Consider the following 15,388-nt stretch of genomic DNA (forward strand, 5'->3'; position numbering starts at 1 on the left):
CAAAGTAGCTAATGCAAACATGGGTTTGGAAGCTATCATATTGAATTCAATGCAAGGTACTATGCAAGAGAGAAACTACAAAAGTGTTTAAGTGCATGCACATGCATTTATATTTAATTAGGGGATTCATTCTGAAATGGAAAAATGTATGTGTACTTAAATGTGCTTCTTCTACTCTAAATATACTGCCTGAATCTGTTTGCTTTTCCGAGTCTTTTTTACGATGGAACAATTTGATACAACTGTTTTTTTCCAGGTCATGGTGCTTTTGTAGAACTGTTCATGAATATGTATCATGTTCATATTTTTTCCCAGCTTTGTAATCACCTGCCATAAAAAACCTTCTTGGTGTGCAAACTATTAATCAATTAAAAATGAAGCAGAAAAGTGATTGTTGGGTTTTGTTTAGTGTTTTCATCAATAACTTCAAAGGTGTCTGCAGCTTTTTCTTCCCATGCTGTCTGTCACTATCTCTTTTGGGTAGGATCTTGACTGCAGTTACAGTGTCTATGCTGGTCTCCAACTTTGCCTGTTTAATGTGGTACCACATGAAAAAATATGACATGAAGTATACTGAAAATCTGGATAGCTGAGGCTTACATTTATTTTGAGTAAACAGCAAAACTGTTGTATCCTGATCTTTTAGAGCCTCATGTCCTTTTTCTTCTCTGTCAGTTTTTCCTAAAATCTTAGATGCTGTTGATATTGTAGGCTTTCTACAAATCAAACTGGATCATTCAAGTATTGGCATTAAAGTTTTAAAATGTATATACGTTTTCCCCATTTGTAGTGGTAGTTCTCTATTGTTTTGATTATAGTTGACCTCTAAGTAAGTGGTGAGCAGTTGTGTGTATTGTTTTTGTTGGACAGTTTTTAAGACAAAGAGTTGCAAAAAGTGATGTGTGTTTTTAAAACGTTTGCCTGGTCATCTGTTTCCCTTCTCTCTAATGGCAGTGGTGGTAGATGATAACCCTTTGTTCCAAAAAAAAAGCAAATGGTGTTTTGACATAAAACTGGCCTTGGGCAATGTGCCAGCCCAGATGGACTGGCAGCTAGTGATGCTGTTAACTGCTACATAGACCTGAAGCTGAGCTGAATGGGTAACTGGCATTGCTTAGTATGGCTTGGCTTCAGTCACAGGTTTACACAAATTTATCTAAAGTATCATAGAATCATAGAATTGGCTGGGTTGAAAGGGACCTCAGAGATCATCAAGTCCAACCCTTGATCCACTCCTGCTGCGGTTACCAGACCATGGCACTGAGTGCCACATCCAGTCTCTTTTTAAATATCTCCAGGGATGGAGAATCCACTACTTCCCTGGGCAGCCCATTCCAATGCCTGATCACCCTCTCCAGAAAGAAATTCTTTCTAATATCCAACCTAAACCTCCCTTGGCACAACTTGAGATCATACCCTCTTGTCTTGCTGAGAGTTGCCTGGGAAAAGAGACCAACCCCCACCTGGCTACCCCCTCCTTTCAGGGAGTTGTAGAGAGTGATGAGGTCTCCCCTGAGCCTCCTCTTCTCCAGGCTGAACAGCCCCAGCTCCCTCAGCCCTTCCTCATAGGATCTGTGCTCGAGTCCCTTCACCAGCCTGGTTGCCCTCCTTTGGACCTGATCCAGGACCTCAATCTCCTTCCTGAATAGTAGGTTGGAATTGAGCAGTTTGAGCAGTTTTGGGATGGTATGATATCCAGGATAAATAGATACAGTATGAACCTGCATGCCTGGTCATTCTGTCTGTTCCTCTGGTAACACCATCACCTAAGTCTTTGTTAAGTGTCTGAACAATTCAGCACTGGTGACATCCTGTCACCAGGCAGATAGCCTGCTGGGCATCCTAACAGATGTACACATTTTCCTCTAGACATTACGTAGTGCTTGATATAACTTATAAATGAAGTGATTTGTGTGAGAAGAGCATTTTTTTGTTCTTACAGCTTCAAACTGCCTAGAGGTAGTGGTGGGTTAAATAAATGTTTTATAGTAGCTTTTGGGACACATCTGACTTGTTGGGCAGATATTTGGAGGATATTTTTCCTTCAGTTTTTTATTTTTAAGGAAAAATATGTTTGCAGTCTGGTAAATTTGAGTTTCTTTGTGGGTTTTATGTTATTTAAAGTTTGGTTTGTAGATTTCTCAGTGAAACTTTCATGTTGTAAGGCTTGTAGAATAAGATAACACACTTTAAACAAGCCACCTCTGGGTAAAGTACATTTCTAATTACTGAGACTAAATTATGTGGAAAGTGCGCTTGTGTCTGAAGTAAATCTCCTGTTCAGTAATCTAAAATTAAATAATGATGAACTTAATTGCTTCAGGATCATAAAAACAGCTCTTAATAAAATATAGAGATTAAGTGTGTGTTTTGAAAGTGGATAATTGCTTCTGCTTAATTTTCAATAATTTCTATCAAGACAAGATTGTAGGTAAAAGAAATACCTTTTGTTATGCTGATTAGTAAAGTTAGGAAAGGTAGGCTAGTTCTTGAGTATGCAAGCCTTTTCTCCATTCTGAATACAAGCTGTAATTTCACTTCTATATATAAGTTGAGAACGCTTGCTTTTAATTTCATAGATATGTGCCAGCTATATCCTCTAAAAGCAATAGTGGTTGGTACCTGTGGAGCAGAATGTAGGATTAGTACTTGAGAAGAAGGATTAAGTAGCTTCCTTGTTTGGTTGGGTTTTTTTGGTGTTGTTGTTTTTTTTGTTTTTTTTTTTTTTTTTTTTTGTTAAAGTTAAAGACTTCATGACCTGGGTTAGATGTTGTTTGCATTGTACTTTTCTTCTAAACAAAATATTTTTACTATCATTCATTGAAGAATGTCTTTTTTGCTTATAGGCAAATGAGAAAGCAAATATCTTGAAACATAAATAGTGGTACTTCCCTGGAGGGAGGAAATGGGAATTCTCCTGTTGCTCTGAGTGTTGCCAGGTGCCAGAAGTGGTCCCCAGTGGAGGTGGTAAGAAAGAAGTCTTCCCGCACATTTCTGTGTTTGCATTTTGTCTGTAGCAATAAGATGCTTTTAGCAAATATAGGGGGTACAGATCCTGTTGGATGGGTTGGTTTGTTTGGGGGGTTTTTTGTTTTGTTTTTTTGTTAGTTTTCCTTTTGGATTTGTTTGGTTTTGGTTTTGTTTTCATAGAGCTATATGAATTGCTGGGAAAAATGTCACAAGTCTCCTACTCTGAGAATTTTAATTTAGGGATGAAACCAGTGCTTGAGCTTGTTGCTTGCTGTAGTGTTTGCTCCTGCTCTCTCATGTATACTCTATCTGCTGGTAATCGTTGCAGCAAAGACTTAACCACAAATAAACCTCCAGAAGATTCTAGAAACACTTCACTGTTGCCTGCCCCCTTAAATATGGAAGGCAAACTGTGTCTTTACAGAGCTTTGAGGACCTCCTTACAATGTTCTTAGAAATCTCTTGAATGCTGGATCTGAGGTCATCTTAGGGTTGCCTTTGTTTCAAACAACCTTAAATTATGTCCAGTAATCAGATATGGAAATGTTGAGTTATAAGCAGCAAAATTCCTTCTTTTTTGTCCCACTGGCACAGAAATAAGACACAGTTTTTCCAGGACAGGATCATAAAACCCTGGAGTGGCTAGTGTCAGGTGTTCACATTTTAATGATTATTTCTGGTACCCTGCCCCTTCATAGGCTTTAGTAGCTTTTTCTTTTTTTTTTTTTTTAATAGGAGAGTAATTTAATCTTGATGATTAAAATCTTGGTGATTCTGCAAAGGCCCAAATTATTACTTTAGTATTTTATAACCTTTCAAAGTCTATTATAGAACAAGTAGTCTTCCAAGAAACCTTTGTTTCTGTGAGATAGTTTTGAAAGCTGTGATTCACAGGACAGTACATATTGGAACAGCCACAGGGCTGAACAGAGGTTCAGGGCAAGTATTCTGATCCTGTGCAAAGTTACATCCCTTTTGAAGATTTAAATTTTCCTGCTGCAAGGAAGCTTACATGTTTATCTTTGATCATATTGGGTGGGCAAATAACCACTTTTGGAAGTGCCAAATGTTCTTGGATCAAAATTTTACCACACACACACACACAAATAGTTATTGCAGCTGAATCTGGTTAATGCAGACCATTATCTGCAGCTTAGATGGTTGGAGAGATACCCATTACTCTGGGTCATGCAAGTAGCCGTGTTATGGTGTCACGGTGAGTAGCTAATTTCAAAACCAGCTTCTGCAAAATACTTTTGCAGGGGCTTTTGCCATCATTGTAAGAGCAATGCCCCAAAAATACAGGAAAGCCTGTTTTTTTATGAGTTTGCTGGTTTGTAGCCTATTTTTCAGCTCCCGTGGCTGCGATTTTTGCCTTTCTTCTTTGGGTTTAAGGCTGAAAAGGCTGTCAATGTGAGTGTTACTGAGAAGCTAAAATGTGCTTGGGGGGCAGGATTTTACAAATTGTGCACAGCTTCTGAATTTTCAAGCTCTGCTTCTGTTTGGAGAAGAGAAAACTTGGGCTTCTTGTACCCAGCCCAGCAGGCTGCCAAGCCTGGTGCCTGTACCCTGGTGTAGTGTGTGCCAGGGTGTCTTAGCTGAGGTCAGTAGAATTTGTGAGGAGGAATAATCTGGAAATTAAATGTTCTGAATGAAGGAGCCATGTTCGAATTGCATGGATTGAATAATCCCATGAATAATTTCTCCAGCCCTCACTTTCTTGATTGTTCAGATGAGTCCTGAGTGGTTCAGTAGATATTAACGTGAATTAGAAAAATTGTACTGAGGGATTTTCAGTGTCCCAGTGCATGCTGCTTCTGCAGAACAAATCTCCATTTCATGAACCAAAGCACAACTAGTACCAGCTGGCAGACTGTCAGAGAGGTGAGGGACTGAATTGTGGGGAGGCCAAATTATGATAGCATGTGCTATAGCAGACATCTCCTCCTGTTGGGGCTTATGCATAGGCAAAAGCCCTACAGGTATCCTCTGCTGCTGTTGTTCTTATTGTGTGTCTGCATGAGGGGATTTATCTTTCTCTGATTTGCCAGGGCTACAATTTTTGTAACAATTGTTGGAAGATTACATTTTCATATAAACTTAGTCGGGAGCTACAGAGAGAGAAAGAAAAAAATAAAATCTTTGCAAAGCACTTGGGGACATAAAAATGTAATAGTCTAAAACAAAGCCCAGCTCACTAAAATAGTCACAGCAATTACAATTTCAAGAGTTTTCTGTAGTTCAAGCAAGGGGAAATGTAAAATAGATCAGAAAACCAGTTACGTTCTCATCTTTCATATTTAACTCACCAACATGAAGGCTGTGGTAAGAGGCTGTTTCAAAGCCTGTAGGACAGAGGCCTCTTCAACTGACAGAGCAGTGTTCTGAAAAGCTACTAGCAGTTAGTCTGATGTGATGTGGTTTTTAAGCTGAGAGTCAATTTTGTGCAATATGCAGAAGTAATGTTCTCTTCTCTCTGTTTTAGATAGCTCATTGAGGCGGTATACTCTGAAAATGAAAGAGGGCTAATTTTCCTTTATAGGGTAGAAACTCTCAAGAAGGCTTTCCTGTGTTAGGTACGTTGTAGCACAGACCACAGTTCTGCACTGTGGGAAGTGTTGTTCTGAACTCTTCCAGGATGGGACAAATGCTCTTTCCATGTGCTTCTCTTTAGTGTGTCTCCTCTAACTACTGAGCCTGGGTATAAAAGTGGGCACCAGAAGCTCAGCTTTTCTTGTTGTGACTTATATTTGGAAGAAGTGAGCACAGCAGCTAGATCCTCTCGGTCTTTGAGACACTGGGACTGCACCCCACTGAGCTGTGCTTCCCTAAGAAAACTTTGGGAAAGAGCAGCCTTGTAGGATGATGCTGGCTATGCTTGTGCCCTGGATCCATTGCTGTTAAGTCCTGCCAGGGTGGTCACTGCTCTGACCAGCACAGGGACCTCTTATAGCTGGAGGGGTCTGCTAGCAGAAATCAAAGGACCTATACACCGAGTCTCCTAGGGATGTTTATTTTGAGGAGAATAATCCGAACTGAAAGTGCTTTATAATAAGCTAGAATGGCATTTGCTATTAACACTGTGATGTTTTCAAAACAATTATAAGTATTGCCAATAGGAGCAATTGTTTTCACAAGTTTTTTTAAGTTGCAGAAGCCACACATTTAGGACCTTCGATAGTATTTTCCAAAGCAGCAGAAAGTACAGATGGGAATACCAATGCTATTTCAGCATGTGCTTCAGGATGATATTATTATGCCTTACCAGCAAGGCTAGTTTTGTCTTGGGGGTCATGTGTCGCCTTAAGAGAATCATCCCTTTCAGCTTTGGCTGTGGTGTTCAAGTTTAATGGGACAAGCAGCCTGATGCACAAGAGAGTCTTGGCTTGAGACTGAGGAGCTGGCAGTCACTCAACCCAAATACTTTTGTCATTGAAACTGGCTGGCAAACAGAGCACACCCCTCCAAAGACAGAACAAGCATCCTTGCTTCAGCTGCATCGTAAGGAGAAAAACAGGGAGAAGGAAGCTTGGAAGCAGTGAGGGCAAGTGGTGCAGTTGCTGGGGTGTTGTGGCAAGTGGTGGTGCCATGCTGTGTCAGAGAGCAGGTGTACCTGCTGGAGCTGGCTGGGCTGAACATCAGCTGCCCACGAGTGTGGGCTGCTCACCAGCATCACAGGACCTGGCTACAGTGCCTTGTTTTGCAGGTCCCTTCTGCATGGTTGTCAGGACAGATCCTCCTTGTCCCTGCTTGGTGAGCCTTTGCCTTGTTCAGTGAGAAATGTGTACTTTGGGTCTGTACTGCAAGATGGGATCAAAAGCCCTAAATATCTCATTGTGTGGTTCTTTTCCCTATACTGAAGGTACAGCAGTGCTGCTTGCTATTGCCATGTGGTGCCCCAGAAGGAAAATATCATCAGTGTGAGCCATGGTGGTGCTGGGATATTTAGTAACATAAGTTTGTGGCCCAGTTGCAGGTGATGCTGTCTTTATCCCTCTGTGCCTACCACTACCAATTTCTCAGCTTTACTAAACTGTTCCCCAAGACAGCCTACCAAAATTATGTTTTCTAAAAAAATCTAAATAAACAAACAATAATAATACAGTTTAGCTTAAGATATATCTTGTTGGTACAGACCTAGGATGAGTAATAATTAAAAAAGCAGATATACAAGCAAATCTCAGGATGACCTTAAGCATGAATGAGCCCCTGTCAGTGCTTGGGTGTAGGGACTAGTGAAGGTTCATTCCAACCAGGCATGAGACAAGCTTCTAGTTGTCTGGAAGTAGTGAACTTAGTTGCAAAAAAGTGCTTCTTATTAATGCAGTGAAGTTTCAATTATTACATTTTTTTTCCAAAATCTGTCTTATTATAGTAGAGATAAAAGGAATTTAAATAGAATGAATCAAAAGAAGTAATTCATGTTTAATGGGCTTGAAAGTGAACAGCAGAAACTGCAGACTCAAGAAGCAATTATACATTGCAGAGTAAATAGCATGGAAGTTATTGTATGACTTGATTGGAGAAGTATAGATTCTTTTAGATTAGCTCTGGTAATTAGACCAGTCTGCTTGTTTGTTTATTTTAAATGAAGCTGGCCTGGATTGCTAGACTCATTGTCTATAAATGTGTTCTCTGTTAACACACTGAATCAAACTGCAAGCAGTTTTTAATATCCTTAAATATCTGTGTTTTTGGCATAAAATTACAGATGAACTAAGGGTTATTCTGGCAGATAAAAATTAATCATAGGAGAAAAAAATGCTGCTTCTCAAACCATTACTCTGCCTGACTGAGGAGCTTTTGAAGAACATTGCCAAGCTAGCAGCGATGACATCCAGAATTTGAGTATGGCACACAATTTTTTTTAAAACTGAGGGTTTGGTACAATAAACACATCTGCTAATTAGCTTCTGATCTTTCAAATGATGGGCAGGAATTTTTGGCTTCACAGATGAACTGTTCTCAAATGCTGCAAGCTCCAAAAGAAACAGGTGCTCACTTTTATACCAGTAATTTCACATTTTCCGTTTCTTTCTGTGATTCATAACTGTGCCAGGTAGCAGAAAGCAATCTCTATGGCACTGAACTTGCTCATCTCTGACAGAAGAAGAAACGATGCAGTGAAATGTATGGAGATATAGAAGTTTCCAGGTGGGCAGCTGCCCATCTGTCTTGAGTTAGGTCACAGAAATTTCCCATGGGCAGATTACTATCAGTACCATGGCACCTGTAGGACTGAGAAAATACTCAGTGTGTCAGAACTACTTCATTATCCTTTTGTCTATGTCCATGTTAGCTTACATGAGATGATGTTAAGAAGATCAAGAGAGCATCTGTGAAAACTCCTGTGCTTCTGCTATCAGTTGTAGCTCCCCTCATGCAAAGTATCTGTCTGAATTTTGCTGGTGCAAGGCAGGCATGCACTTCTAGTGGGCTGGTCATTTAGGGATCCCTGCAGCCTTCAGTAAAAGGATATTTAGGTCACCTTCCTCTCAAACATTGCATTAAAAGGCTACTGTTCAGAGAAGCTGAATAAGCTTGGGTTTGGGATTGTTGGGTTTTTTTTTTTTGTATTGTTCAGAGTGTAGTTTTTTTCCATTTACACTGGAAAAGATTGTGTGGTGTGTGACTTCTGCCAGTAATGGTATTTAGGCCAGAAGAGGTTGATGTGGTCTTGTCTGAAAGCAGGACAAAAAACTGTCTGGCATATATTTGGTATTTGGTTTTGCTATCAGTCTGCTTGATAGTCTGCCCTGTCTTTTTAGAAAGAGACCTGCTTTTGTGTAAAGGCAAAAAGAGATCTGACCACAAGGATAATGATGAATTCTGACTGATAACAGCCTTTTTAAAGTATTTGTCAGTCAAATCATCCAGAAGAAGTATATCTATTGTGTTCAGGTAGGAACATGCTGCTGATGGAAGCCAAGGTGACAGGAAAGAGAACGAAAGTTGGATCCTGCACAAGGGAAAAGTGGAGTGTTCTGGGCCCCTTCCGTGTCATACTGCTCTATCTTTCTTAGTTTCTTACCTTTTGGGTTGTGAATAGGAAATGGCACAGAACACTGTGTGAAGCAGCACTGTGATGAACATCTTCCTTCTCTGCAGGATCAAGGTCCCCAGTCTAAGTCAGACTGCAAATTCAGTTTGCATGAGCACACAGTCAGTATTGTGTGCCTCCTGGTCTTCCAAGCCACATTTTTCACCTCTTATTCCTTCCTGACTGCAAAACAATGAAGTCTTATCACAAGCTGCCTTGATGACAGTCAGTCACCCATCAGAACACCTACCACTTCTGTTTTTAGTTATTTTCACTTCCATTCTCTCTCCCCTCTGTGGTGGTGATCTTCTAAACCCAGATACTTAAGAATGGTGACTTCTGTCTTCCCTCCCTCTCCATGTGGACCCCAGTTCTCTCCCAGGTCAAACCCTGGAAAATTTGCTGTTTGGGTCAAACCCTGGAAAATTTGCTGATTGAAGTGCAGAATTACTATAAAGAAATGTCTAGAGGAGACATCCTTCTTCATGTGACAAATGTCAGTCTGGTGACAGTAGGCTGAAAGGTCTTTCTCACTTGTCACAGATCTGTCAAGAAGGCTGAGGACTGTAGTTACAAATGAGCAGCAGATATATTCTGCTTCTTGGCTATCTTTTAGAACAGCTCTTCTCCATGGCTGGTAAACTGTGAGCTTGAGGATAACATCTGGGGCCTTCACTTTGTTGTATTATTTGTTTATTTATTAACAATAACAGTTATTATTTATTTGTGGTTCTCTATCCTGACAGTTCAAATAGTATTAGCAAACACTGGAGCAGAAGTGTGAAGTGTAAGCTAGCAAACTCAGTGTGCCAAGTCTTCTATATCCTAGATAGCAATCAGGACAAGGTGGGAGGGAGGTGGTGGGTTTGGTACAAGACAACCCCAAGAGCCTCAGCTCAGTTCCACCTGTGAGCATGTGTTGCTGCAAATGCAACAGACTAAAGCATATTCCTCCTCTTTTGCAGAGGGCAATGTTTCATACCTTTAAACTTAAAGCAGCTCAGCAATGCTCACAAGACAGGCATTCAGTTTCTTCCCTAACATGCAGTAAGTACTTCTGAGAAAAGCTCTGAGCTTTTGTTAGGGGCTTGTAGGCATGCCTACAGAGCTTGCTGAGGCTTCATTTAGCACCAGTTGGAATCTTCTTGTTCAGCCACAGAACATTTGCGTGGTAACAGGTATCTTCTGACTGGTTCTCTTTGCTTGTTATGTTTGAGGTCTGATTTTTCATCCAGAAAACAAAATATATCATTCTTCTAATGACACTTATCTCAGGTGGTTGCAAATGAGACCTTTTTGTTTATCGCTTATTTGACACCCCTGTTTCAGCAGGTAAGGAAACTGTGCCACAAAGCATCTTCTGGATTCACACAGTCTCTCTTTAGGGACATGAGTTTTTACAGCATGGTCTGTAGGTGCATTTAAGCTCCTGAAATTTCTTTTGTAGTATAACCATATCTGGATACAAAAAATGAATTGCCACCTGCCTTGAAAAGTCAACCACTTGTAGTGAAAAGGAGCATCTTGTGTAGTCTTAGAGATGAGTAGACACTATTGAGGCTTTTCTTAATGATCGGAGACAAAGACTGGCAACATTACATAATTATGTAACATTGATCTATTTTATACAATACAAAAGACCTGTTACTCAAATAATTTTGTACTAATAGGGCTTCTGTTAGATAATTCCTTTTCTGTTTGTTATGTAAGGGCTGGTATTACAGAATCACTGCTTGAATACCAGCACTATAATTTTAGAATTGCTTTTCTAATAGGAATACCAACTAAGCCTGGCTACAAAGATAGGCAATTAATGCAATATCCCAATCCCAATTTTTTTTTTTTTCAAATAAGGCCTCTTAATAATTGCTACTTTGGTTTTGGGTTTTGTTCACAAAATCCTGCAGCTGTCCTGTGCCCAGTCACATTCCATTATATGCATTTTTGTAATTAATACAGTGCACTGGAAAGGTAGAGAACAACAGTCCTGTAAACTGGTGATTGATCTTCACCTACAAAAATACTGCAGGTTCCAGTTTACAGACTCTGCACGTCTGGACCCTTTCTGTTATCTTCCAACTACATGTGTTTGTCTCTTGGATTTGGGGTTTATTTTAAGACGATTTCATACAATTTTCTTTCAATAATTGAGAACAGAAACCATGTAAGCAGTCTCAAAATGAGAATGGGGAACATAATCAGTAAGAAATTATTTTGGAACCCACAGAAACTGATTAAGTCCAAGCAGGGATTGAGTTGCAAGCTATGTTCTTCACTGACAAAGTTGCAGATAATAGCAAGACTTTTATCTGAGTAATCACTTGAAAAATGTGGTTAAGCTATAGATAAGGTTGGAAAAGGTTTTACAATAGACTTCAACTTTGCACAGGAGGTAAGAGGATGGGAGGACCTGTTGACTTGGTGCATAGAGACCTTGTGAAATTTGCCTTTAATTCATTAATTTTGTACAAAGTTGGTTTCCACTGGACCCTACTCACCACACTTTCTAAAGTACATCATGTTGACTTTGTGCTGTTAAGCTCAGAGGCAGCTTCATTTTTTTTTTTTTTCCACCCAGCTCTGCTGAACTTCATACCAGATAAAATCTCCTATTTGTCTGGGGTTTTCAAATTCACTGCTTCTTTTTTTTTTTTTTTTTTTTTTTTTTTTTTTTTCCCCTTTTTGGCCAAGTAATTCCAAATATTGTCTGTTTCTTTGATTGTAAAAACTTTCTATTTACTGTATCTTAAGTGTTCCTGGACTGTCTCTTTTCACTTTATTAAAGTCTCCTAAAATATGTGTGACTCCTCTTACAGGGCAGCCAAGGGTTTAAGAGGACCTAACAGCATGCCACAGCTTTCTGTAGTGCTGCTGAGTTAAAAATGGGAGCGTTGAGAGGATCTGTGACTACTACTTTAATTTTTCTTTGGTATTTCAGTTGTATTCTGTTTAAATTTTGTTTCTTCTTGCTTCTCTGAGAGGCCTAACCCCTATCAGGTGGGAATCAGTTACACTCCTGAAAACTGTATGTGCAGGAAGGGCTGTGTTGGTGTAATGGGAGGTAAAGGGGAATCACGCTCTTTGGTCTGACTGTTGTGTCCCTGGGCAGATGTGGCCTCAAGTCTCTCTCTATCTGGACTGGCAAGGCTATGGTGCAGAACAGCTGGATGGGCCCCTGAACCTTGGATCACAGCAGTGGCACTGTGTTCCTGCTGCCTGGGTCAGGTGTAACTGCTGCTGCTTTGCTTCTTTCCTTTCTAGGCTCTGGGTTCTCCTTTTTGTTAATCAAGCCACAGGAGTGGCTCAGGCCTCCCTAAAGCCCTGAATTTGGAGAAAATATGAGTGCAGAGAAAGGGTAAAGGCAGTGGAATCCCAAATTTCCCTCCAAGCAAAGCAGGTGGAAGCCTGCTCCTTGCCTGGCTGCAGAGCTCTTTTCTTCAGTCTGTGCAATTCAAAGATGCCCCTTAATTGCACCGCTAAGGTGAGGGGTCCTTGTGCTCTGCAAGGACTGTGCTCTGGGTGGAGACCAAACCCTTTCTCGGCTATGGTGCTCTCTGAAACCTTGTCTTCAGTCTTGATGGATGAGAAAGAGAAGCTTTGGTGGGGTGGAGGTTCTTCTTTGTTAAAATCTGGCTCCTGGGGGTGGGTTGGAAAAGAAAAGTGTCCAGCGGCAGTGCAGAACATCCGTACCTTGCCACACGAGTGAATCCAGTTGATTGTAGCCTGGTAATTTGCTGTAAGAAGATTACTGGATTAGAGCAAAGGCTTAGTTTGTCAGCAACACCACCTGACAGTAATATTTATTGGGAAATATTTACCTATTTTAAATATTAGTCCACTTGTCCCCCAGTCATACCTTCATTCTTGAGGTAAAAAGGGCTTTTTTAATTTGGTGTTTTATGAAAATGTGTAGCAAAGAGGGTACCCAGCTCTCTCTTTCTGACTTCTGAGTGGGCAGTTTTAGTAGCTGCAGCACTTCCAGATTTACCTCGATGTGCTTTTGTCATCATAATCCCTCCTCCATGTCAAGACTGATTTGCTTTCCCAACCAAGACTTGCGTCGTCCATTTTTGCTGTTCCATTTCTCCTCCTCCTTTTTTTGGCTTTAATAATCAATAACAAACTGGGAAGATGTTGCTAAACCAGTCGGGTATATGCTTACTAGCTGGAGTTTGTGCTACGCTCATCACCCTGGCTCTAGCCTATTACTTGTACTGGTAAGTTGGATTTTGCACTGTCTGTGGTCGTGGCTTATCCTTTAAAGTGCTTTCTTGGGGTGGTCTGGAGGGGAGTGGTCCTTTTGAAATGTTCTTGGAGGCTGATGAACTTATTAACATGTGGCCAGGGGTAGACAGCTCCCCTCATTCCTGCTAGAACCCTCTTAGTTGTCATGGGACTCGGTGTTGACATTTTTTGCGTTTTCATAGATTTTTACTCAGCTGAGAGCGTAGTAGCTAAGAATGCCATAGCAGGTTTGGGTGAGAATGGCTGCTGTATCTTCCCAGTTCAAGTTCACCGAGAGAGGATTTTTCAACTTCTTGCACTCTTATTTCATGTTCTTGCATAGCATTCATATGGCTGTGTCTCTTGCTATGCAACCTAAAAATTAGACTGTGACAAACTCACAATTGGCACGTCTCTGTCTCTATATTGTATTGGGGTATTTGTGGGACACCTGTGTCTTCAAAAGAAATGTTTCAGGCTGTTACAAGTTAAGAAATGCCATAGTTTGTGGTTCCCCACACACCCCCACACCAGGAACTTATCACGTTGTTTCCCTGTGGGGGTGAGCTGGGGCCTGAGAGGCTGGTGGCATGGAGCAGTGGGGATGGAAGCATGGGTATACCTGAGGTTATTTTGCTTTGCTGGAGAAGCACATGGCAGCAGCTCTGTGTGGGCTTCAGAAAGGTAAGAACAGTGCAGGGCTGCCCTTGAATGTCTGGGCTGGCTTTGTTTCTATTTGTCTATGTATCTCCCAGACTTGCAGCGAAAAAAAAATCTTGGAACTTGATGGAGGTGTGTCTGGAGCAAACAAATTTTTAGAAACTTGACTGTAATCTGTTGGCTAGTTTTAGTGGGAAGATTACATGTCACTTCAACTGTAAAAGGAAGAGCCTGCTGGAGTTCTAGTTAATATGGCTATGATTGAAAACTTCCTAAGGAGTGTGATGTTGCTGAGAACAAGGATCCAGATAACGTGTAGGTTCTTCTGTTTGTTTTGTAAGGTAATGAAACAAATAAATGAAAATCTGTGGGGTGATCTTCTTAATTTTGTTTTTGCAAAGTATATTCTCCAGGCAGTTATGCTGCTGTTCACAAGCCTACAATCCTCTCTGTGTGTATGCACACAGATACATGAGTTTACAATGAGTTTACTTCTGTTTAAGCTTTACAGTGAATCTCTGGTATACTTTCAGCTGTACAGTGTGGCAGCTCAAATTAAAATGTGTGTGATTACTAGCCTCCTTAGTCCTCAAAATGTTCAAGAACATGGGACATAAGTAAGTGAGCTTACAGGTTTACTGTTAAATCCAGGAAGTGTAGAGCTTAAGGATGTTAGCAGCTACCCTGCTAAATGATTTTTAGCAAAGGAAGTACATATATATGTAAACAACATAGGTCTTAATTGATTCTGCATTGATTGACTCAGTATTGGGGTGTAGTATATGCAGGTGATAACAGTTTAGCTTTTGTATTAATACAAATAATCTAAATTTGTCTGTGTGTTGGGCATAGCAGGTACATCTATTTTGTAGGGTTTTTTTATTTTCCCCCTATTTTGTTCACTCTTAAAATTCTTGACTTGGATCCAGGTCAGATCTAGTTTGCAAGAGAGATTACAATTCTGCTCACAGCAGGAATTAACTGGCATTAGGTCAGATCTTCTTCAACAACTTCAAGGTTCATCAGATTAATGACATCATATATTTGTTTGGGAAAAGAAAGCTCATTCAAACCTCTTTGATTTTACATGATTGAGACCTAACCCAGAGTACCTTGGAGTGCTTTTTTGTCATCGATAGTTTGGGTTTTTTTAACTCTTTAATTAGTTGATCCTTGAAGAAAGCTTTGATAAATATTTTAGTTTATTAATTTTTAATATAAGTCTGCTCTGTAGGAAGTAACTAGGGAGACTAATTATTATTTTTTCTTCTTAAATGTGTTAGTTTGGCTGCTGTAATTCCCTTAGAATGTTCTCAGACAGGGAGGATGATTAAGGTGATTAAGATCAGAGATCACCAGTTCAGCAGCAAATCAACTTTGCATATTGAGAGATTAACCTAATTTTTCTGTAATTCCATCTGTGATCTTTTGCTTCTCCTGGATTGGAGCACCCTTATTAGCTTGCTGGATGGGCTGTATTTTGGTCACTTTCTT

The 15,388-nt window shown here is 40.3% G+C and overlaps 1 protein-coding gene across 4 annotated transcripts in view; it reads left to right on the plus strand.

Annotated features, from left to right (window-relative positions):
* The window catches only part of AGPAT3 (1-acylglycerol-3-phosphate O-acyltransferase 3), a 90,765-nt gene that overhangs the window by 39,428 nt on the left and 35,949 nt on the right, over positions 1–15,388 (plus strand). For 2 of the 4 annotated variants that reach the window (XM_030469630.1, XM_030469629.1), the window contains exon 2: positions 2,847–2,967. The exons of the other annotated variants lie outside the window; for them this stretch is intronic. The gene's annotated coding sequence lies outside the window, so the exon portion shown is untranslated. The remainder of the gene's footprint in view (positions 1–2,846; positions 2,968–15,388) is intronic. 4 annotated transcript variants of the gene reach the window in all.

Source organism: Calypte anna, chromosome 1 (assembly GCF_003957555.1).
Source record: "Calypte anna isolate BGI_N300 chromosome 1, bCalAnn1_v1.p, whole genome shotgun sequence".
Taxonomy (NCBI): domain Eukaryota; kingdom Metazoa; phylum Chordata; class Aves; order Apodiformes; family Trochilidae; genus Calypte; species Calypte anna.